The 24442-nt window shown below is 44.8% G+C and overlaps 1 protein-coding gene across 3 annotated transcripts in view; it reads left to right on the top strand.

Annotated features, from left to right (window-relative positions):
• Positions 1-24442, top strand: part of LOC124594838 (wiskott-Aldrich syndrome protein family member 3) — a 277912-nt gene that overhangs the window by 73333 nt on the left and 180137 nt on the right. The window contains exon 1 of one of the 3 annotated variants that reach the window (XM_047133289.1): positions 23096-23155. The exons of the other annotated variants lie outside the window; for them this stretch is intronic. The gene's annotated coding sequence lies outside the window, so the exon portion shown is untranslated. Of the gene's footprint in view, positions 1-23095; positions 23156-24442 lie in introns of those variants that run through there. 3 annotated transcript variants of the gene reach the window in all.

The following is a 24442-nucleotide window of genomic DNA, read 5'->3' as shown; positions in this document are numbered from 1 at the left end:
GGTGTCAGTTCGCTCGAGGAAGGTAGGTATGCCACAATAACCCTAAACCACTCATTCTAGGTTACATTCCTTATGGCTTCTAAACTGGGAAAGTGTTGATTCCTATGTTTCACCCGCTGTTACTCACATTTTTCATGGTTCCCCCCCTGCGGGTCCGGGGATTAGAATAGGCCCGCGGTATTCCTGCCTGTCGTAAGAGGCGACTAAAAGGAGTCCATCCCCCTCACGGGGGTAGTTCGCGCCTGCGTCCGGAGACGGACGGTTCCACGACCTATCATCGTGGTCCTTTTGGTTTTTTCACTTCTCGTTTCTTCCTTCCTTTTGTTGGTTCCTTTCTTTGCTCTTCTCCACCTCACTGTCTTCCTTACTCTTTCCCTTGCCTTCTCCTTGCCTTCTCATTGCCTTTTTCTCCTTGCCTTCTCATTGCCTTTTTCTCCTTGCCTTTTTCTCCTTGCCTTCTCATTGCCTTTTTCTCCTTGCCTTCTCATTGCCTTCTTCCCCTTGCTTTCTCATTGCCTTCTTCTCCTTGCCTTCTCTGGTCTCCGCCTCGGCGTTTGAGACAGACTGTCCTCTTTCTCCCTCTCTCTCTTCTTTTTCCTCTTCTTCCTTCCTCCCTGTGCGTGTCTGAAGGCCGACCCACGCGTTCGCACGCGTAGCCGGTGACGGGGTAACGCGTAAGTCCCCGCCCTGGGTAGACATGTAAGGCACGCGCGTACCCCCTGGTAAAGGCCAGGCCCGGGGAGGGGTGATTGCCTGAGCTGATACCTTCTGACCATGCCGATTGGTCCCTCCGTCTGTTTCTCGGGAGGTGTGACCTGAGGTGTAAACATTCACCTAAGGCGGGAGTGCCCTCTGAGAGGGTCCCCACAAGGAAGGAGCGCGCCATCGGAGACGCTGGCAATCATGGGGGATTCCTCCGCAATGGATTCTACTCCATCTCTTTCGACTTCGACCCAAAAACGGAAACGTGACCAGCCAACAGTGACAAAAGTACTACCGCCTGCCCCACAGTTCCTCGTAGTTTCTCGAACTGAGGACGGAAAGGATTTTTCCTCTGTCAACCCTTTCGTTATTCAGAAGGGCGTAGATGCCATAGCCGGATCTGTCAAATCCTGTACCAGGTTGCGTAACGGCACCTTATTACTGGAAACTGAGAATGCCTTTCAGGCACAAAAACTGCTTCGGGCCACCCTCCTGTACACGTTCCCTGTCCGGGTGGAGGCCCACCGAACTTTGAATTCGTCTCGTGGTGTGGTCTATACTGACTCCCTCGACGGATTGACTGACGAGGAGCTTCAATCATTCCTCGCTGAGCAGGGCGTGACGGCTGTCCATAGGGTCATGAAAAAGGTCAACAATGACCTTGTACCGACCCGGACAATTTTCTTGACCTTCGATAGTGTTAAGCTGCCATCGCGCATCAAGGCGGGCTACGAGGTTATTTCTGTTCGCCCCTATATCCCGACACCTACGCGCTGCTACCAGTGTCAGCGTTTCAATCACACTCGACAGTCTTGTTCCAATGCGGCTAAATGTGTCACCTGTGGCAGGGATGCCCATGAGGGTGACTGTCCACCTCCGTCTCCTCGTTGTGTGAACTGTCAGGGTGACCATGCAGCATCCTCCCGCGACTGTCCTGTCTATAAGGAAGAACGCTGTATCCAGGAAATTCGGGTCAAAGAGAAAGTGTCCACCTCGGCTGCTCGCAAGCTATTGGCTAGTAGGAAGCCCACGCTGCTCCCAGCGGGGAAATACAGTACTGTCCTCGCCTCTTCTCGGACTACCCGGGAGGTAGCAACCCAGACATGCGATCTGACCTTCAGCACCACGGTCGTCCGTTCGGCCAGTGCTAAGATCGCGCGGTCGACGTCTCCTCTTCCTCCCATCACCCCACAGACACGAGCACCTTCTTCAGCTTCTGCTAAAACGAAGACACCGAAGTCAGATGCACGGGCCTTCAAGAAGGAACCATCCCGTGCAGACTTCCTCCGTACCTCGACCTCACAGCCTTCGACCGGTACTTCCACTACACGTCCTTCCAAAAAGGCGCATAGGAAGCACAGTTCTCCTTCCCCGCCACGGCGCATTTCTTCTCTTGCGCCACCCAGCGGCTGCCGCCCCAGGCCGTCATCCGTTTCGCCTGGCCGCACCGCTGGTCGCCGTACATCTGGCCGTTCACTGGCGGAGGAAGCTCCCCCTCCCAGCCATCCTCCCGAGATGGCCGATGACCCTATAGACCCAATGGACGATGACTGTCCGCCTACTGATAGCGGCGGCAGTGCTCGCTCGAAGCCAGGCCCTAAGCGGCCTTCGAGGTGACCACTTCTCTCATCTTCCTTTTCTTACGATGGCACTTATTCACTGGAATATTCGCAGCATTCGCTCCAACCGAGAGGACTTGAAGTTGCTGCTCCGCTTGCACCGTCCGCTTGTCGTAGCCCTCCAGGAAACGAAGCTACGCCCATGCGATCAAATTGCCTTGGCACACTAAACCTCTGTGCGTTTTGACCTACCCCCTGTGGTAGGTATCCCAGCTCATGGAGGGGTTATGTTGCTGGTCCGGGATGATATTTACTACGATCCCATCACGTTGCACACCGGCCTGCAGGCAGTTGCCATCCGCATTACTCTCCCCACTTTTACGTTTTCCTTTTGTACCGTTTACACTCCATCGTCATCTGCCGTTACCAGGGCAGACGTGATGCAACTTATTGCTCAGCTACCTGCACCATTTTTGTTAACTGGAGACTTCAATGCCCACCATCCCCTTTGGGGCTCTCCAGCATCCTGCCCGAGGGGCTCCTTGTTAGCAGACCTTTTCAACCAGCTCGATCTTGTCTGCCTCAATACTGGCGCCCCTACTTTTCTTTCGGACACATCTCACACCTATTCCCATTTAGACCTCTCTATATGTACTCCCCAACTTGCACGCCGGTTTGAGTGGTATGCACTTTCTGATACATATTCGAGCGACCATTTCCCGTGTGTTATCCATCTCCTGCAGCATACTCCCTCTCCGTGCTCCTCTCGTTGGACCATCTCCAAGGCAGACTGGGAGCTCTTCTCTTCCAGGGCTACCTTTCAGGATCAAACCTTCACAAGCTGCGATCGTCAGGTCGCACACCTCACGGAAGTCATTCTCGCTGCTGCTGAATATTCCATCCCTCACCCTACTTCTTCTCCACGTCGCGTACCGGTCCCCTGGTGGACCGCAGCATGTAGAGATGCTTTACGTGCTCGTCGACGTGCTTTACGCACCTTTAAGCGCCACCCTACAGTGGCGAATTGTATTAATTATAAACGATTACGTGCTCAGTGTCGTCGTATTATTAAAGAAAGCAAGAAAGCCAGCTGGGCTGCTTTCACAAGCACCTTCAACAGTTCTACCCCTTCTTCTGTTGTCTGGGGTAGCCTGCGCCGGCTATCTGGCACTAAGGTCCACTCCCCAGTTTCTGGCTTGAAGGTCGCGAATGAAGTCCTTGTGGCCCCTGAGGCTGTCTCCAATGCCTTCGGCCGCTTTTTCGCCGAGGTTTCGAGCTCCGCTCATTACCACCCTGCCTTCCTCCCCCGCAAACAGGCAGAGGAGGCTAGGCCACCTGACTTCCGCTCCTCGAATTGTGAAAGTTATAATGCCCCATTCACCATGCGGGAACTCGAAACCGCACTTGGCCGATCACGGTCCTCCGCTCCAGGGCCTGATTCTATTCATATTCAGATGCTGAAGAACCTTTCTCCTGCGGGTAAAGGTTTTCTTCTTCGTACATACAATCGCATCTGGATTGAGGGACATGTTCCCGCATGCTGGCGCGAGTCTATTGTTGTCCCGATTCCTAAGCCGGGGAAGGACAAGCACTTGCCTTCCAGTTATCGACCTATCTCGCTTACCAGCTGTGTCTGTAAAGTGATGGAGCGAATGGTTAACTCTCGATTGGTTTGGCTGCTCGAGTCTCGACGCCTACTTACCAATGTACAATGTGGATTTCGACGGCGCCGCTCTGCTGTTGACCATCTGGTTACCTTGTCGACCTTCATTATGAATAACTTCTTGCGGAAGCGCCCGACCGCGGCTGTGTTCTTTGATTTGGAGAAGGCTTACGACACCTGTTGGAGGGCGGGCATTCTCCGCACCATGCATACATGGGGCTTTCGCGGTCGCCTCCCTCTTTTTATTCATTCCTTTTTAATGGATCGACAGTTTCGGGTACGTGTGGGTTCTGTCCTGTCCGACACCTTTCGCCAGGAGAATGGGGTGCCACAGGGCTCAGTTTTGAGCGTCGCTCTCTTCGCCATCGCGATCAATCCAATAATGGATTGCCTCCCAGCTGATGTATCAGGCTCCCTTTTCGTGGACGATTTTACCATCTATTGCAGCGCGCAGTGTGCACGTGTCCTAGAGCGCTGTCTTCAGCGTTCTCTTGACCGTCTTTACTCCTGGAGTGTCGCCAATGGCTTCCGTTTTTCTGCCGAGAAGACGGTCTGTATTAACTTCTGGCGCTACAAAGAGTTTCTCCCACCGTCCTTACGACTCGGTACCGTTGCTCTCCCACTCGTGGAGACAATCAAATTTTTAGGCCTTACCTTTGACAGGAAACTTAGCTGGTCTCCACATGTGTCATATTTGGCCGCCCGTTGTACCCGTTCTTTAAATGTCCTCCGTGTTCTCAGTGGTATGTCGTGGGGAGCGGATCGAACCGTCCTACTTCGTCTATATCGGTCGATCGTCCGCTCCAAGCTGGATTATGGGAGCTTCGTATACTCCTCTGCACGGCCATCCATCTTACGCCGCCTCAACTCCATACAACATCGGGGTTTACGACTTGCGATCGGAGCATTTTATACCAGTCCCGTAGAGAGTCTTCATGCTGACGCTGGCGAATTGCCACTCACCTACCGGCGCGATATACTGCTTTGTCGGTATGCCTGTCGGCTACTGTCAATGCCCGACCATCCGTCTTATCGTTCCTTTTTTGACGACTCTCTTGACCTTCAATACGGGTTGTATGTCTCTGCCTTGCTACCCCCTGGAGTTCGCTTTCGTCGCCTCCTTCAACACCTTCATTTTTCACTCCCTGCAACCTTTCGAGTGGGCGAGAGCCGCACGCCACCTTGGCTCCAGGCTCAGGTCCGCGTTCACCTCGACCTCAGCTCGCTCCCAAAAGAGGTCACCCCCGGTTCGGTCTACCACTCCCGTTTTTTGGAACTTCGTTCGAAGTTCAACAACATGACTTTCATTTATACAGATGGCTCTAAGACCAATGACGGGGTCGGGTGTTCCTTTATTGTCGGGGCACAAAGTTTCCAATACCGGCTCCATGGCTATTGTTCGGTCTTCACAGCTGAGCTCTTTGCCCTCTACCAGGCTGTTCTTTACATCTGCCGCCACCGACATTCTGCTTATGTCATCTGCTCAGATTCCCTGAGCGCCATCCAGAGCCTCAGTGATCCGTACCCGGTTCACCCTTTCGTACACCGGATCCAACGCTCTCTTCAGCAGCTGGTGGACGTCGGTACGCCGGTTAGCTTTATGTGGGTTCCTGGCCATGTCGGTATCCCTGGGAACGAAGCTGCAGATGCCGCGGCCAAGGCTGCGGTCCTCCAGCCTCGGACAGCTTCTTGTTGTGTCCCTTCGTCCGATTTTAGCAGGGTCATTTGTCGGCGCGTTGTGTCGCTGTGGCATGCCGATTGGGCTGCACTTACCGACAACAAGCTTCGGGCCTTAAAACCTCTTCCCGTGGCTTGGACGTCCTCCTCACGCCCTTCTCGGCGGGAGGAGGTCGTTTTAGCAAGGTTAAGAATTGGACACTGCCGGTTCAGCCATCGCCATCTGATGACGGCTGCGCCGGCGCCGTTCTGCCCATGTGGGCACTTGCTGACGGTTAGACACATTTTAATGTCCTGTCCTGATCTTAACACACTGCGCCTCGATCTTAACCTGCCTAATACTTTCGATGCCATTTTAGCGGATGACCCACGAGCAGCTGCTCGTGTTCTTTGTTTTATCAATTTGACACACCTCGCTAAGGACATTTGATGATGTTTTTTAATCCTATGCCTGTCAGTCTGTCTTTTATTGTGTTTTCCCTTTTAGTTGTTGTTGTCAACTTGTGCCTCGCGGTGCATTCTTAGAGTAGTCAGGGCGCTAATGACCATTGAAGTTGTGCGCCCGAAAACCACAAAAAAAAAAAAAAAAAAAAAAAAAAAAAAAATTCATGGGATTAACGGTGCGAGTTGACGTGCGATAGGATACATGAGTGTTCGTCCAACTAGGAACGTACAGGGGTGGACAAAATATGGAAAAACCAAAAACACAACACATTACCATGTCTAATACGGCGTAGGAAATCAGTTGGCGTTCAAAACGATTTCCAGTCGTCTCTAAATGAGCAGCTGCATGTCCTGTATGGTATTAAAGAGAATCTTATACCATTCTTCCTGCAAGTTCAGGTAACGCTGGTAGAGTTTGATAACAATCACGTACCCTTCTCTACAAAGTAAACCGTAGACTTAATAATACTGAAATCTGATGACTGTAGTGGTAGGGGAGATGGGACAATTTATCATCGTGCTCACAAAACCAGTGCCGGACGACGCTAGCTGTGTTACCAGGGGCCCTGTCGTCTTGGAACACGGCATCACCGTCGACGAGTTTACATTGTACCATGGGATGGACCTGATCAGCCAGAATGGTCAAACAATCCTTTGCAGTAATGTGACCTCGCAGAGTAACCATGAGGCCAATGGAATACCACGATATGGCTGCCCAAATAGTCACCGAACTCCCACCATGTTTCACTTTTGGAACGTAAACAAGGCCATAAGTTAAGTTTGAAACAATTCAGCGGACCAAATGAATTCCTTCCATTGCTCTGTAGTCGAAGTTTTATGGCTTCGACACCTCCCTGTTACGGGCACTTGCATCACTGATGATTGGTTTTGGAATTTCAGCTTGCCCTCTTTATTGCCTGCTAATGGAGCTCCTTTCGTGTTTCTTGCTGACCAGTACGACATTGATTTCTACGGTGACTTTTGTAGCTGTTGTCCTGGAATTTTTCGTCACAATCCTCTTAATGACCGTCTGTCACGATCACTCAACGTACATTTTCGTCCGCATTGTGACTGAACGGATGTTCTTCCGCTTTCCCAGTATGAAGGATAAATTTTCGATACGGTGCCGCTTGAAACACCAGCATTTCTTCCGCCTTGGTTACGGAAGCACCCACCACACGAGCACCAACAATCTCCCCACTTACAAATTCACTTAGCTCCGACACAATGCGCTCACAACTACAAGGAACAGCATTTTGACATTCGGGAGGACGACGGTTCAATCCCGCGTCCGGCCATCCTGATTTAGGTTTTCCGTGATTCCCTAAATCGCTCCAGGCAAATGCCGGGATGGTTCCTTTCAAAGGGCACGGCCGACTTCATTCCTTAATCCGATGAGACCGATGACCTCTCTTTCCCCCAACCAATCCAATCCAGCATTTTGACCACAGCTGACACGTGCAACATGTGGAGGCCACTGCACAGGTGCCGCTCGTGTTTCAACACAGCAGTGCAACGTGAAAGCTTGGCTAGCATCTGCAGTTACGTTCAAGCACGCATTTCTCGCACTGTTCCCATATTTTTGCCCAACCCCTCTATGCGTGGAGTCCTTCAGACACGGCTGTTATCTTAGAAGACGATTGTGTCCCTACCAAACGCATCTTGAAGTAGTGAAAGAAAGGGCAAAAGTTCGTTACCAGACATGTTCTGGTTCATATTGACGGTAGCGAGAATGAGTGAACTAAAGTCATGGTACCAGAACCACCTCCTGAACTATACGCTTCGCCACTGCCTATTAAACACCTCATCGGTCTTTGGTGCGCTCGACACCTTGCATCGTTTGAAGGGAGGAAAAAATCGCTGTTCGACGGAGCGCACTACACGCCTGTGTCAGCTATTGTCCAGTTTGTTGTTTATCCCGTTGAAGACGTGCAGCTTCATGTCCCGCTATGAGCAGTGGTGTTTCGAGAGGAACCCAACTTCAAATGTCCTTTGCAAATAGTTGCCTTCATAATGTTCGCTCGGAAACTGGTTGAGATGGACCTGCAGTTACTTAGAGCAGCGATTCATTTCCGAACTGAAACTAAGTACAACTGACAAGGTGTAACCTGTCGGTTAGAATAGTTATACGGCCACTATTCTTAGCTGTATTACAAAGCTGCGAGTGGTATTCCTTTAACACACGTTGGAGAGTCTGCGTTGCTACAGCATAAAATCTGCCAAATTCATTACCATTGTAGTCCTGGGCATGTTCAGACACGATAGCTCATTTTAGCCATTCTATCACTTAATAAGAAAACATCTGATACTTGTGAAAGATGAAAAAAATAGTTGAATTTTATTTTAGTTCGCGCGAGTTCTGTATTTCATATTTTGTATCTTGTAACAGCTTATTAATAATTTTGTGCGCGAATATTCTTTTCTCAGCCTATATAATGAATTCGGTAATTGTCTTATGACGCTGTTCTAAATATTGCCTTTTTCTGCTACGCTTGTTATTTTAGGGCGCATGCATTGAGAGCTGACACGCCATGTCATGGCAAAGATTTTCCGAAGCTTTTGTACATCGTTCTATTACTAATTACCAAATCATGCGGCAGCAGTGGTATGACATTGGACTTGCATTTTCCTTATGTTGTTAACTCTAATAAATTTCCACGTGAATTTTACCCCTTGTTCTGATAAAATATGCATTAGAATCTATAGATGAAGTGCACGGGAAAATTGTCTGACAAGACGAGAAACGAGAGACCATAATGCAGGACGACATGCCCAGCGTCTATTCGTGATCTTCCCCATAGATAAAAGGCAATGTCCTGACTGACTCAATCATCGCTCAGCCCAACCCTCTAAGGATAGAAACTTGAAATTTGGAGAATTTCTGTAGGTGTCTTTTAACAAGGAATTTTCCGAAATTCCAACCCTAAATGGGTGAAAAAGGGATGGAGATTTTTGAGAAAAGTCACTATTTTAAGGAAACTTTGAAGCTGTTGGTTTCTCAGTCAGAAATAACGAAATCGTGTTTAAGCTTTTTTAGAAATTTGACAGTATGGGATGAAATAGGTGAAAGCTTATTGAAAATATCAGTTATTAAAGAATTACTGAAGTATTTTTAAAGCTAAATCTATGAACATTGGTATTTGATGTCTCGGTTACAAATAAAAAATACAGTATTCAGTGTTTTTGGAAATCGTAACACTAAGATAGTGAAGTAGGTGATGAGATTTTTATGAAAATATTTTATTATGAAAGCATTTTTAAAACAAAATCAATGAAAATCTAAATTTGGCTTCTCAGTTAGCGCTAAGGATAGAAACTGGAAGTTTGGAGAGGTTGTGGATCTTGTCCGTGTCTTATATGGACTTAATTAGCGTGAAAAGCTTAGATGATGCGATTAGTGAAGAACATAAAACTCGATTAAATAAAACAAAAAATTCTGTGCAAGCCATACAGTCTATTATTTTAAGAGGAAAAATACCTCGCGAGTTCGTGTAGATTTTGGATGCACCGACGGCGAGGAACGCCGTTGTTTCGTTGCGTAAATTACAAAAACTACCAAATACGACAAATCAGTTTCAGAACAATGATAGAAAATATAGCGTCTTCCGTTTTGTGTTCTCCATCAGTAGCAGCATTATTAACAGTTGCTAATAACCACCAAAAATAACATACCAAAAAATTACACTGCGGTAACTGATGGCAGTTAAGTCTCATATCCCCATTATGTAATGGAGACCCCCAGCGGAGTCTGGATGTTGGCTCTACGCTTTGTATAGCGTCAGTGCTATTGTCGCAGTAAACGCTAACAAACTGAGACTTCTGTATGCACAGGAAGTAGGGGACATGCCCACGAGCGCTTGATACATCAGTTTCCTGCTCCGAAAGTCGTTGCAGACGCACGTAAAAACCTGCCTAAATTATCGAACGCGCTTCTCTAACCGCGTACCAAAGCGTAAACTGTACATTTACTCAAGTTGCTGGGAAGCAGTCAGACATATTTACGTGTTTTGCGGAGTGAGCCTTCCATTCTGCAGCAGGTCGTGCGCCATTGTGAAACTTGCTGGTATTAAAGCTGTGTGTCATACGGTGACTGTTTTGCAGGCAGTGCTCCTACGTCTCAGGCGAGTAGTCAGTGAGGGCATTCTCTGAGAAAAGAAAGGCTTCGGTTTAGAGCCCCGGTCCGAGACATCCTTCTATCTGTTAAGAAGTTTTACTGCCGTACTTACTCAAGCTTGAAACATTGAGCAGCGAATGAATGAAATTTCAGCATAATGTCGCAAGTCACGGGCGTGTCCGTCTATCTTTAGACGGAATTCCTACTGCAGTGTAAAAATTACGCTCTTTTTGGCCCCCGTGAATTTTTTTCTCCTTGTGCATACCTGCCAAAATTTTATCCATACCATTTGGTGATACTCATAGACGATTTATACAACGATGATATTTTAGACATAGTGTCTGTAGCAGTTTCAGTAATTGAAAACTCATGAAATATTTTATTAAAATGCGTTTCAAATCACTGTTTCCATAGACGCCATTTTCAACTAAATTAAGTCAGCTTTAAATGTTTATCAGCGTTTCTCGAATGTAAGGCATTCGTCAAGTTGCCAGTAGTAGTAGTAGTAGTAGTAGTAGTAGTAGCGCACTCAATTAGGTGCAGTGCATTTTCAGGTCATCTTACAGTAGCTGAATAGACTTCGCATATAATAAACTGCATCTTTCATAAAGAAACCATATGAGAATGACTTAATTTAGTTCGGAGGGGGCATTTTACTTGAATCTCTTCTCAGACCGTTGCTGTCTGTGGATCATGGGGTGCCGGGTTCGATTCCCGGCCGGGCTGGGGATTTTCTCTGCCCGGGGACTGGGTGTTTGTGCTGCCATCATCATCATTCGTGTCAGTGGCTACATTGGATTGTGAAAAAATTTAACTGCGTACAGACTGGGACTTGTACGAACGCCCCCACAAATCAGGCGTCATCGTCTTCTCAGACAACAAAAATGTTGTGCCGTATATTTCTGTGTACCTCGTCTGTCTTGTTTTAAATACGAGAAGAGTTATTATTCAACAAGGGCACTTCATTTCTCCCACGTATGCAGGATGGGTTGTGTTGTTAACATCAGACGCAGATAGTTTCAAGTTGTCTAAGAATAAAATGCACCTTACTTTCTATCTGTCCCATGATGTATTCTGGTTCTTTATCCAGCCCTGTGTCTCATCTGAAAGGAATAAGTAATTCAGCAACGAAAGGCAGAGTTACACCATGAGTATCCGTTGATTTCCATTCCCATGATCGTTTCTGGTGTACTTAAGTCATTTTCACTATTAGGATTTGGCCTATTTAGTGATCCGATATTGATTGAACTAGAGCCAACAGTTGCCTATTGGAAAATCGCTACAGAGTTATAAGTTTGCACATAGAACTATGGGTAATGTTCGTCACAGTAAACAGTGGCTACCCCAAGATACACTACATAGCTGTGTTAGCAATAATTACGAGCAACCTTGGGTCTGCGGGTACACATGACACGAAACACGCTCCAATAAAATTAAAATGAAGACACTCGGATCAAAAAGAGATTGTCATCTGGCAAATGAAACATGAAGATAGGGTAGAAGTAATTCAGTTCGTGGTAGTGAGATACACAACCGCACACGCACACAAAAACTGTGTGTGTGTTGATGCCTCCGCTCATTTTTGGCCTCGGGCAGGAGCCGCGTTGAGATACGTCTTCCGCCTATCAATCAGTTAATCGGCTCTCGACAAGCGAAGATGCCCCTCGTTGACATCATCTCTCAAGAATGAGATGATACCATTGGCATCTGTCCAGTCTGCGCGGTAGCAGCATGAAGAATATCTTCCTACAGTACGCGGGACCCTCTGCGTCGAGCTAAGACAGCTAAATTAATACTGTAAGCGGCGGCGGGACTCAGTGACATACTCGTAGAAAACGGCTCGCCCAGTGCAGTTGAGGTGATGAATTTTTGGGAACTTGGCACAGGACATATTGAAAATAGAAGATCGAAAACCAGCCGCCCATTAACACCATAGCAACAGTTCTTTATTAATGCGAACTGTCCGTCCTGTGTCGATATAGAATAACCACAAAATTCCCTCCATGGTAAAACATTTTAATATCGACATATCTATAATGCGACGAAATAAGTCTGTTAACTTCACTATTAAACTGACAGGCATATTGAAGCGTAAAAGGAACCAAAGATAAATTCTGTGCGGTATGATTATCTTGCGTATCGTCTTTCATGGAAACTGTACAGATGGTAAATTGGATATATTAAGAACAATCTGCTTTCTTGGGCTGGTGTATTACTTCTTTGCTGTGGATTTCTTCACAATGAGGGAAACGTGTTTTGTTATTAATGTCTCCCAAGATTAGTCGACGAAGTAGGATTGAGAACTTTCCACAAGCTGATTTTGAACAAATGGGCGAGGTAACTTCAGTGATCAAACCAAATTTATGTTTGGCTTGCAATAAGATGTCTGCCAATATTTCGGAAGGTAAACAAGTTTTGTCGGAATTTACGCCTGGATGGTGCTATACTACCTGACTTTACTTTACCAGGGTACTTCGAAAAGTTACACATGTCGTCCCATGCCAAGGCTATTTTGCAACAATACAGGCAGAAGAGAATACCGTAGATGTTCCGGGTATCCTGGAGAGGCAGTTCTGCTGCGGTATGGATTACGTGTGGAGTGAAATGGCGCGGCAACTAGAAATGTACTCCGAAATTGAAGTACGCGGGACAGTACGATTCAAGGGCGAAACGGCTGAGCTGCACTCATTCATCGTAAATTCTGGCGGTAATTGGGCCAAATTTGTGGCGTCCAGACATAGTGAATTTGAAAAAGGCCACAGACGTTAGTGATGTTGATCGGTAAAAATAGGCCATCGACTTGACCACAGACGACAGTGTCCAGTCTCTCTACCCATCATGAATACGTGACAGTGGCTGGTCGGTTATTTACCAAAGAAAAATGATCAAATAGCTGTATATTTTCAGAAGTTTATATTCTACTTGCACAAAGAGTTTCGGCATCTCATTAATGCCATCTTAAGACACTATGTACTCCATGTATAGTTATCCGATACATCGATGCATGCATAACCAGAGCTGTCAATACCTGGATTTCGTGAATTTTGTTGTCAGGTCTTCGAAGTACACACTCCACAAAAAAATTCACGGAATCCAGGTATTCATGGCTCCGGTTAAACATGCATCGATGTATCTGACCTCTTATACATAGAGTGCATAGGGGCCTGAAGATGACATGATACACTGAAACTGGTCGTGTAACTGATCTTCTGACAACATATGGCCGTTTGGTGATTTGTCTTAGGTAAATGTTCAATCTTTCGGCAAGATGGAAGAATATCTGGAGGAAAAGAGATTTCCCAATGACGACGACGTTAACACAGTGGTTCTCGAATGACTCCGTGACCAACCAGGATTTCTATGGTCGAAGAATTGAACGGCGGGTAGAACGTTCAGACCGCTATTTAAAGAAACATGCTGTTAGGTTGAAAAATAGTGTCGTATATCTGTCATTTTGAGCCGTAGCGCAGCATTCAGCGAAGGTTACTTGGCCTGGCAAAATAATGTCCAACTTACTGCTTCATGTTCCCTTGTATATCTACTTCTATAATCTGCGAGCTTCCTTACGCTGTGTCTGAGAGTATTTTGGGACCACTATCATATTCCACTTACTCTGTTGCAGATGCAAATAGTGCGTGAGAAGATCGCCGGTAAACCCTCGTATGAGCTGTAATTCCTCATTTTTCTCATCGTGGCCATTCTACGAGACGTTGTTGTTGTTGTTGTTGTTGTTGTGGTCTTCAGTCCTGAGACTGGTTTGATGCAGCTCTCCATGCTACTCTATCCTGTGCAAGCTTCATCATCTCCCAGTACCTACTGCAACCTACATCCTTCTGAATCTGCTTAGTGTATTCATCTCTTGGTCTCCCTCTACGATTTTTACCCTCCACGCTGCCCTCCAATACTAAATTGGTGATCCCTTGATGCCTCAGAACATGTCCTACCAACCGATCCCTTCTTCTGGTCAAGTTGTGCCACAAACTTCTCTTCTCCCCAATCCTATTCAATACTTCCTCATTAGTTACGTGATCTACCCATCTAGTCTTCAGCATTCTTCTGTAGCACCACATTTCGAAAGCTTCTATTCTCTTCTTGTCCAAACTATTTATCGTCCATGTTTCACTTCCATACATGGCTACACTCCATACGAATACTTTCAGAAATGACTTCCTGACACTTAAATCAATACTGGATGTTAACAAATTTCTCTTCTTCAGAAACGCTTTCCTTGCCATTGCCAGCCTACATTTTATATCCTCTCTACTTCGACCATCATCAGTTATTTTGCTCCCCAAATAGCAAAACTCCTTTACTACTTTAAGTGCCTCATTTCCTAATCTAATTCCCTCAGCATCACCCGACTTAATTAGACTACATTCCATTATCCTTGTTTTGCTTTTGTTGATGTTCATCTTATATCCTCCTTTCAAGACACTGTCCATTCCATTCAACTGCTCTTCCAAGTCCTTTGCTGTCTCTGACAGAATTACAATGTCATCGGCGAACCTCAAAGTTTTTATTTCTTCTCCATGAATTTTAATACCTACTCCGAATTTTTCTTTTGTTTCCTTTACTGCTTGCTCAATATACAGATTGAACAACATCGGGGAGAGGCTACAACCCTGTCTTACTCCCTTCCCAACCACTGCTTCCCTTTCATGTTCCTCGACTGTTATAACTGCCATCTGGTTTCTGTACAAATTGTAAATAGCCTTTCGCTCCCTGTATTTTACCCCTGCCACCTTTAGAATTTGAAAGAGAGTATTCCAGTCAACATTGTCAAAAGCTTTCTCTAAGTCTACAAATGCTAGAAACGTAGGTTTGCCTTTCCTTAATCTTTCTTCTAAGATAAGTCGTAAGGTCAGTATTGCCTCACGTGTTCCAGTGTTTCTACGGAATCCAAACTGATCTTCCCCGAGGTTGGCTTCTACCAGTTTTTCCATTCGTCTGTAAAGAATTCGTGTTAGTATTTTGCAGCTGTGACTTATTAAGCTGATAGTTCGGTAATTTTCGCATCTGTCAACACCTGCTTTCTTTGGGATTGGAATTATTATATTCTTCTTGAAGTCTGAGGGTATTTCGCCTGTTTCATACATCTTGCTCACCAGATGGTAGAGTTTTGTCAGGACTGGCTCTCCCACGACCGTCAGTAGTTCCAATGGAATATTGTCTACTCCGGGGGCCTTGTTTCGACTCAGGTCTTTCAGTGCTCTGTCAAACTCTTCACGCAGTATCGTATCTCCCATTTCATCTTCATCTACATCCTCTTCCATTTCCATAATATTGTCCTCAAGTACATCGCCCTTGTATAGACCCTCTATATACTCCTTCCACCTTTCTGCTTTCCCTTCTTTGCTTAGAACTGGGTTTCCATCTGAGCTCTTGATATTGATACAAGTCGTTCTCTTATCTCCAAAGGTCTCTTTAATTTTCCTGTAGGCGGTATCTATCTTACCCCTAGTGAGATAGGCCTCTTCATCCTTACATTTGTCCTCTAGCCATCCCTGCTTAGCCATTTTGCACTTCCTGTCGATCTCATTTTTGAGACGTTTGTATTCCTTTTTGCCTGTTTCACTTACTGCATTTTTATATTTTCTCCTTTCATCAATTCAATTCAATATTTCTTCTGTTACCCAAGGATTTATACTAGCCCTCGTCTTTTTACCTACTTGATCCTCTGCTGCCTTCACTACTTCATCCCTCAAAGCTACCCATTCTTCTTCTACTGTATTTATTTCCCCCATTCCTGTCAATTGCTCCCTTATGCTCTCCCTGAATCTCTGTACAACCTCTGGTTCTTTTAGTTTATCCAGGTCCCATCTCCTTAAATTCCCACCTTTTTGCAGTTTCTTCAGTTTTAATCTACAGGTCATAACCAATAGATTGTGGTCAGAGTCCACATCTGCCCCTGGAAATGTCTTACAATTTAAAACCTGGTTCCTAAATCTCTGTCTTACCATTATATAATCTATCTGATACCTTTTAGTATCTCCAGGGTTCTTCCATGTATACAACCTTCTTTCATGATTCTTAAACCAAGTGTTAGTTATGATTATGTTGTGCTCTGTGCAAAATTCTACCAGGCGGCTTCCTCTTTCATTTCTGTCCCCCAATCCATATTCACCTACTATGTTTCCTTCTCTCCCTTTTCCTACACTCGAATTCCAGTCACCCATGACTAAATTTTCGTCTCCCTTCACAATCTGAATAATTTCTTTCATTTCATCATACATATCTTCAATTTCTTCGTCATCTGCAGAGCTAGTTGGCATATAAACTTGTACTACTGTAGTAGGTGTGGGCTTCGTATCTATCTTGGCCACAATAATGCGTTCACTACGCTGTTTGTAGTAGCTTACCCGCATTCCTATTTTCCTATTCATTATTAAACCTACTCCTGCATTTCCTCTATTTGATTTTGTATTTATAACCCTGTATTCACCTGATCAAAAGTCTTGTTCCTCCTGCCACCGAACTTCACTAATTCCCACTATATCTAACTTTAACCTATCCATTTCCCTTTTTATATTTTCTAACCTACCTGCCCGATTAAGGGATCTGACATTCCACGCTCCGATCCGTAGAACGCTAGTTTTCTTTCACCTGATAACGTCCTCTTGAGTAGTCCCCGCCCGGAGATCCGAATGGGGGACTATTTTACCTCCGGAATATTTTACCCAAGAGGACGCCATCGTCATTTAATCATAAAGTAAAGCTGCATGCCCTCGGGAAAAATTACGGCTGTAGTTTCCCCTTGCTTTCAGCCGTTCGCAGTACCAGCACAGCAAGGCCGTTTTGGTTATTGTTACAAGGCCAGATTAGTCAATCATCCAGACTGTTGCCCTTGCAACTACTGAAAAGGCTGCTGCCCCTCTTCAGGAACCACACGTTTGTCTGGCCTCTCAACAGATACCCCTCCGTTGTGGTTGCACATACGGTACGGCTATCTGTATCGCTGAGGCACGCAAGCCTCCCCACCAACGGCAAGGTCCATGGTTCATGGGGGGCTACGAGACGTATGTGGGGGAAAAAAATTAGAGACAGTTCAGGAGAAAAGAAAAGCAGCTAAATTGATATCAAGAGCTCAGATGGAAAACCAGCACTAAGCAAAGAAGGGAAAGCTGAAAGGTGGAAGGAGTATATAGAGGGACTATACGAGGGACATGAACTGGAAGGCAATATTATAGAAAGGGAAGAAGATAAAAGAAATGGGAGATACGATACTGCGAGAAGAATTTCTCGGAGCACTGAAAGACATAAGTCAGATCAAGGCCCCTGGAGTAGATGTCATTCCGTCAGAAATACTAATATCCCTGACCGAATAACCAGGCCAAAACTGTTCAGTCTTGAGTGCACTATATTGTAGGAGACAGGTGAAATACCCTTTGTCTTCAAGAATGTAATAATTAAAAAAAACAGGTGCTGCCAGACACGAATATTTCCTAACCATCAGTTTAATATCTCATGGTTGCAAACACGAATTCTTCCCAGAATAATTGAAAAACTGGTAGAAGCAGACCTTGGGAAAGTTCAGTTTGGATTCCGGAGAAATATAGAAACGCGGGAAGCAATGATGACGTCACGACTTGGGTCCCGGTATTTCATCTGTTACCTTCAGAATTTCAAAGAGAGTATTCCAGTCAACGTTGTCAAAAACATTCTCTCTGAAATTCTGAGGATAAGAGATGAAATACGGGGACCGAAAGGTTATTTACAAATTGTACAGAAACCAGACGGCAGTTAAGAGTCGAGGGGCATTAACAGGAAGCACAGGTTGAGAAGGGAGTGAGACAAGTTTGTAGCCTATATTTGATGTTATTAAATTTGTGTATTTAGCAGGCATGAAAGGAATTCAAAAAAAGCTTAGAAAAGGAATTAAAGTACAGGGAGAAGCAATAACTTTGAGGTTCGTCGGTGGCATTGTATTTCTGTCGGAGACAGCAAAACACTTAGAAGTTATGTTGACTGGAATGGACAGTGTCTTGAAAGAAGGCTGTAAGATGATCAGCAACAAAAGAAAGCAAGGGTAATGGAGTCTAATCGAATTAAATCAGACGCTGGTGAGGGAGTTAGGTTACGAAACGAGACACTTAAAGTAGTAGATGAGTTTTGCAATTTGGTCAGTAAAATAACCGATGATTACGAAAGTAGAGAGGATACAAAATGTAGACAGGCAATGGTAAGAAAAGCGTTTCCGACGAGTAGAAATTTAACAACTAATTCAGATTTAACTGTTAGGAATTCTTTCCTAAAGGTATTTGTTGGAGTGCAGCCATGTATGGAAGTGAAACGTGGACTATAAACAGTTCAGACAGATCATGTAACTAATGAAGTGGTACTGAGTAGAACTTGGGAGAAAAGAAATTTGAGGGGATCGGTTGGTAGGACAGATGGAGAAACATCACCAATTTAGTTCTGGAGAGAGAGAGAGAGAGAGAGAGAGAGAGAGAGAGAGAGAGAGAGAGAGAGAGAAATGTGTGTGTGTGTGTGTGTGTGTGTCAGAGAGGGGGAGGGAAATAAAGATTAATAGAGACAAAGAGACGAGTACAGTACCTAGATCCAACAGGATGTAGGTATCAGTAGCTACCGAGAGATGCTGACGCTTGCACAGGATATAGAGTAGCACAGAGAGCTGCCTCAAACTGGTCAGCCGACTTAATACCAGCACCCCACCGCATGTGGGAAGAAGTATTAGGTTTCCCGAGTCTACTTGAAACATACGTTCTCAGAATTTCTGTAGTAAACTTCTCTGCGATTTACTACGCCAGTCCTAAGCGGCTGCACTGGAGTTTGTTGAGAATCCCTGTAACGCTTTCCCGCAGAGTAAACGATACTCTGACGGAAGACGCATCTCAATGTTGAATTTCTCTCTTCTGGTAATCCAGCGTGGCAAGGGATCCAGATTGAACAATACTCAAGAATCTGTCTTAAAAGTGTTTTGTAAGCCACTCCTTTCGTGGATGAATTAAGTTTAAGATGCTCTTAATGAATCTCAGCCTTTCACCTGATTTCCATACAGTTTGTTTTACGTGATGGTTGTGGCGTCTCGTAGTAAAATACAGATCTGCCTCTGTCGCCGTTCGAAGGTGATGTAATACGTATAAAGCTTAGTCTTTGGAAACAAATATTTTACAATAAAATCGTAAGTACATCAGTGCAGGCTGCGAGTAAGTTACAGCAAACCGTCGATAACCGTACAGATTTCTTTCTCGCAGCCTCGTAATTCACATAAAACAGGAAGAGGACGCCACGGTATTGTTGAAATTAAAATTTTAGTTAAAGATCACCAGTATTAGTAACGACATGGTGTCTAAAAGATTCCGGTAAAGAAAGCCGGAGATATGCTTTACCTTTTTAATTTCTTTTTGCAAATAATCTTCTCAATATATAATCAGTATTTTACCAGCATGACTACGGCTCCTGAGCGTGTATCGTGTGTTTCCATTACATGCACAATTTTCAAATTACATGAACATTCACACAGCGTAGCGTGAAACGCGCATTACTGACATAAAAGGCACAGCTACAAGACGATCGGAAATAAAACTAAAGGTTCGACAGTTCCCGTAAAGCAGTAGACTAATGAAATTACACCAACAATTCTAGCTCATTGACTTGCACAGTGTATTCTCACTGACTATGTGGGAATGGCAGTGATATTCACATAAAAATTGCGTCTGATATGCTTTCGACGTTACATCATTCCACATTAGATCGCTCTGCAAGGATACTCCTAGGTAATTTACAGTTGTTACTGTCTCCAGTTGTAAGTTGCAAGTTGCTTATTAGCAACGAATTTAATACAGGGATCCGTAACTTATCTTTGCACATTGAGGCTTCAATACCTTTAAAACTCCACTAGATATTAACAAATGGTTTTTCAACATGTGATAACGCGAAGTTTCGTTTCCTCATTCATACACATGAATGTGTGCAGCCTAATGGCACAGATAACAGGAAGTCGGAATTCCATTTCTCTCCGCGAACTCTTCATGATTTCCACCGTGACATGTTCAGATGCATTGCGAATGTGTGCCTTCACGACGTGTAGGGCTCTAAGCTTGGTTCGGTACAACAGATCCTTTACAAAACCCTACAGGAAGAAGTCTAGTGGTGTGGGGTCAGCGCATCGTGGCGGCCATTGAATTTTACCATCTCGTCCTATGCGCCTATCCGAAAACTTTTCGTCTAGAAATTGACGGACATTTAAGGAGCCCCATCCTGCTTGAATATGCCACCAGGTTGCAGGTGTTCCAACTGTGGCATGACAAACTCTTGTAACACATAAACATAACCGTTGACGGCAGACTCGATGAAAAAGAATGGGCCAGTGAAGCAACTGTGAATCAGCCAGCACCATTCCTTTTGACTTGGTACCGTCCTTCCATTTCACGTGTAACTTGAGGATGCTCTGAACCCCATATACGAACGTTGCTATGATTCGGTTTGTCGGATACATGAAACGTTGCCTCATCGGAGAAACAAATCTTTTGCAAAAAGTCGTTTTTTGCGTCAGTCTTGCCTAGCTTATACACTGCGAACTGTTGGCGCTGATGTTTGTCCGTAGGCTGTAGTGACTGAAGCAGCTGTACCTTCTAGTGATATAGCCATAACCTTTTATGCAAGACATTGTGCACTGTTGATCGTTACATTTCCAATACTCTGGGTCCCGTAACGCAGATTTTGCCGGACTTCTTGCATGCGCCTGCCATACCTTGTCCACGTTGGCATCTGAAACAGAGGTGCGACCCGCCTCCTTTGTATGGAGAACACTATCTGTTTCCATAGATGAGGAATGCTGAGTCCGAGTAGTTGTTCTGGACGGTGGTTTCCTTCCATATCGTGTTTGCAAATTCCGTTGCACCTGGGTATCGGACGTTGTCATTACGAACCAGGCCACGCAATAAGCTCTCTCCTGTCGTGATGCCCACATTTTATGTGGTTTCGTTGCCTGGAAGGTAGAAAAAGCTTTGAGTTTTCATATATGAAAACCATTTGTATCTAGTACAATTTTTAAGTAATTAAAGTCTTACGTCGTAAACATAATTTATGGACACCCTGTATATCTCTTAGACTGTTTATGCGCAATACGTTACATTTATTTACGTTCCTGGTCAATCGCTACTCTCTGCACCAGTCTTTGAGCATGTGCGGGCCCTCCTGTGTTTCACTAAATTCTTGTAACGTTGGAACCTTTCTGTAGACAGCAGCGTCGTACGCGAATAGCCCCACGGAGCCTCCAAAGTTAGCCACCAGATAATCAAAATAAATAGTGGACAGAAACTACCTTACGACACTCGCGTACTCTTTACATCTGTGGATTTTGTTCCAGTAAGAATGTCATGTTGGATTTTATCAGTTGTGAACTAATGAATCCAGTCAAAAATCGGGTTAGATACTGGGTAAGCTTGCATTTTTTTCAGTAAACGACAGTGTGGAACTGTATAGAATGCCATCCGGAAGTCTCGGAACATCGTGTCAACCTGCGCTGCTTTGTCTCCGACACTCTAGACCAGGGATTCCCAACAAAATTTTCTCGAGGACCCCCTCATAGAGCATGATTGGTACCTTGTCATATCACAGTATCAAGTACCTAAAAAAGCCAAATTAAGAGTCTTTTTATACGTTTTCTATTTTTGGTACTTACAAAAATTGACATTCATTATTGAAAAAAATATTGTTAGTTTTGATTATTGCTCAAAATCTCTCTCTTCGAATCTGGGTGTTTAATATAACAAACTCCTTAAAAAAATAAAAATTGATTATGAACTGAGAATGACAGGAAAAAATTAAAACTGAGTGTATTGGTTTTTGAAGTGTACTACACTTGAGATTGTATTGAGTAGACTCGTGTGAAAAATAAGAAAACACTAATTTCATACAAGGTATTATTTATTTGAAAAAATAGTTACAACAGAGTACTTCATCAGTATAAAGTTTAAATTTCCAGTTCTTAATGACATAGTTCAATCTGACCTTTGAGTCCATTATTTCTGAAATGTTAGGTTCCAAACTTGAAACTTTCACCCTGAAATCCGACCGCATGTCGAGCCGATTCCTGTATTTTTCATGAAACATATGGAAGAAAATGCTTGCTCACACAGATATGTGGCTGCAAATGGAAGAATCTTTTCATTGCCTTGTCACAGTTTCTTCCAGTCCTTGCGTGCTGATGTCCAGAAGTCTGTAATTTTATCACCGATGAAAACGTTTATCATCGTACCACAGCTGGACAGATCCACAAGTTGATCTTGCTCTTCTTCAGTGAGGCCTTGGATTTTGTCTATTTCTTCATAGCTGAAGGGATTTCGAATCCCTCTGTCGTCAGGTTCAGGGAGATACTCTCTAAAAGTGGTGGCTAGGCTGCGTAGATGCTCGGCTACATTGATCTTGATCTGGTCAGGCAGACTCTCCTCTGATGGCTCGAAGAATTGTTTTATAGTAGAAAAGTTAGTGCCTCGTTTTCTATCTTTGACGCTCAAATCTGACACTTTTTGACGATAGCACTAATCTTGTCCTGAACTTTGAATATGTCTACATTTTTTCCTCAAGTTTAACACATTCAAGTGTTCAAACACATCAGCTAAGTACGCAACTGAGCAAGCCAAGAGAAGTGAAAAAATTCCTGTACTTTGTGTCAAGAAGGAAGACACGAACCTCGTCTCAAAGTTGAAAAAAATCTTGACAAGATCCTACCTCGAGAAAGCCATCTTCCGTATGAATAAGAAGTTGCTCATGCTCGCTGCCGATCTGTTTACACTCTAGGAAGACGCTAAACGCAGAAGTTAGCGTTCGCTAAACCTCTGCCCATGCAGGAAGCGGCCAAATCAAAAAATCTGTTATACGAAATATATTTAATATTTTTTTTTCTAATAGCATCTTGCGGACCCCTGGGGGTCCGCGGACCACCTGTTGGGAACCACTGCTCTAGATTTTATGGACGGACAGAGTGATCGGAGTTCTACGAGAGCGCTTTCTACGGGATACATGTAATGGGTGAGCATAAAACCATGTTTCATTATTCTGCAGCAAAATGACGTCAGCGATCTAAACTATAATTATTTTGCGTGTCTGGCCGACGATTGTTCTTGAAAAGGAAAACAAGCGCTTTTTGCCACCAATCGCTAGGTAATCTTCTTTGCGTCAGCGTTCCACGACAAACTGCTGCTAGAAAGGAAGCAAATGTATTTCGCATAATCTGTGTAGAAAATCACAGGTATCTAAACCGACCCAGAAGTCTTTCCATTGTTAATATTAGTTGACTTCCTATTCCTCAAGTACATACTATTTTTTTATGACGCTGTAAGGAAGAGTATAGTTTTCCGAATAGACGGCGCTAGTTAAGACAGAAGTTTTGATGCCATCACCATCGCTGTACTACATCAGCGTATGTGCTGGTATAAGCGTGTGGTGCGCATACGCGCGCGCGCATTCGTCACGTGCGTGACGTGCGTGGCCAGGATGGCGACGCGCCCCAGTTCCGGCTGCGCAACGCTTTTTATCTCCCTACAGTATGGTGGCGCTTGTCGCTGGTAATCTCGGCCAGAGGAAAGATAGAGAAGATGTTCCACGCGGCACGAGCGTCAGGAAGAATCCCGGAATGTGTGGGTCCACGCAGCGAGCTACACACATGTAGGTAAGGTCTTTCTTGACACTAAAAGGGGTTCATTTAGGGTCGTTTAGCAACATGGATCGCTCATTCCTGTACTGAATCTGGGAACCTGGCTGTTTGTTGAATTTTCATTCTGCGAATCTGTGTTCTTCTGCGTATCTGCCACCTTCGCTGTTCGTCTCGATATTGAGTACCTCCGCCTGAGAAATTACTCGTTCTCCCTGGTTGTCTGCTAAGGTGGTTATCTGTTTGTTCTAGCAGATACCGACCCAAGTACCTTCTGTTGAGAATTATAGCCCATTATTTGTTGCATCTGCTTTGGTAAGCTGTAAATTGGCCCTAGAATTAAATGAGGAGCGCCGGAACAAAACCTGATATATCCACTTTTGCTGTATTCGCGTGTTTGAGCTGTTGTGGGGAGATACGGGAGTAATACATGCTGCCACAAAATAATTTTCAGCACAACGCAAGTGTTTCATGGTATGCTTCTTCTTTTTATAGCTTGTGGAGCCATTTAGAGATCACTATTTGTTACTTCCTGTATTAACAGCAAATGCGGATTTATCAGTTTTTGTTCCGACGCTCCTCAAATATACCGAACAGAATTGGTAACGTCGTGTGTCTTTACTAACTTCCCATGGACTCGCCATTACAGCTATCCCAAAATTTCT

Source organism: Schistocerca americana, chromosome 2, assembly GCF_021461395.2.
Source record: "Schistocerca americana isolate TAMUIC-IGC-003095 chromosome 2, iqSchAmer2.1, whole genome shotgun sequence".
NCBI lineage: Eukaryota > Metazoa > Arthropoda > Insecta > Orthoptera > Acrididae > Schistocerca > Schistocerca americana.
Note: the sequence above shows the minus strand (reverse complement) of the source record. Positions and strands in the feature narration are given on the sequence as shown.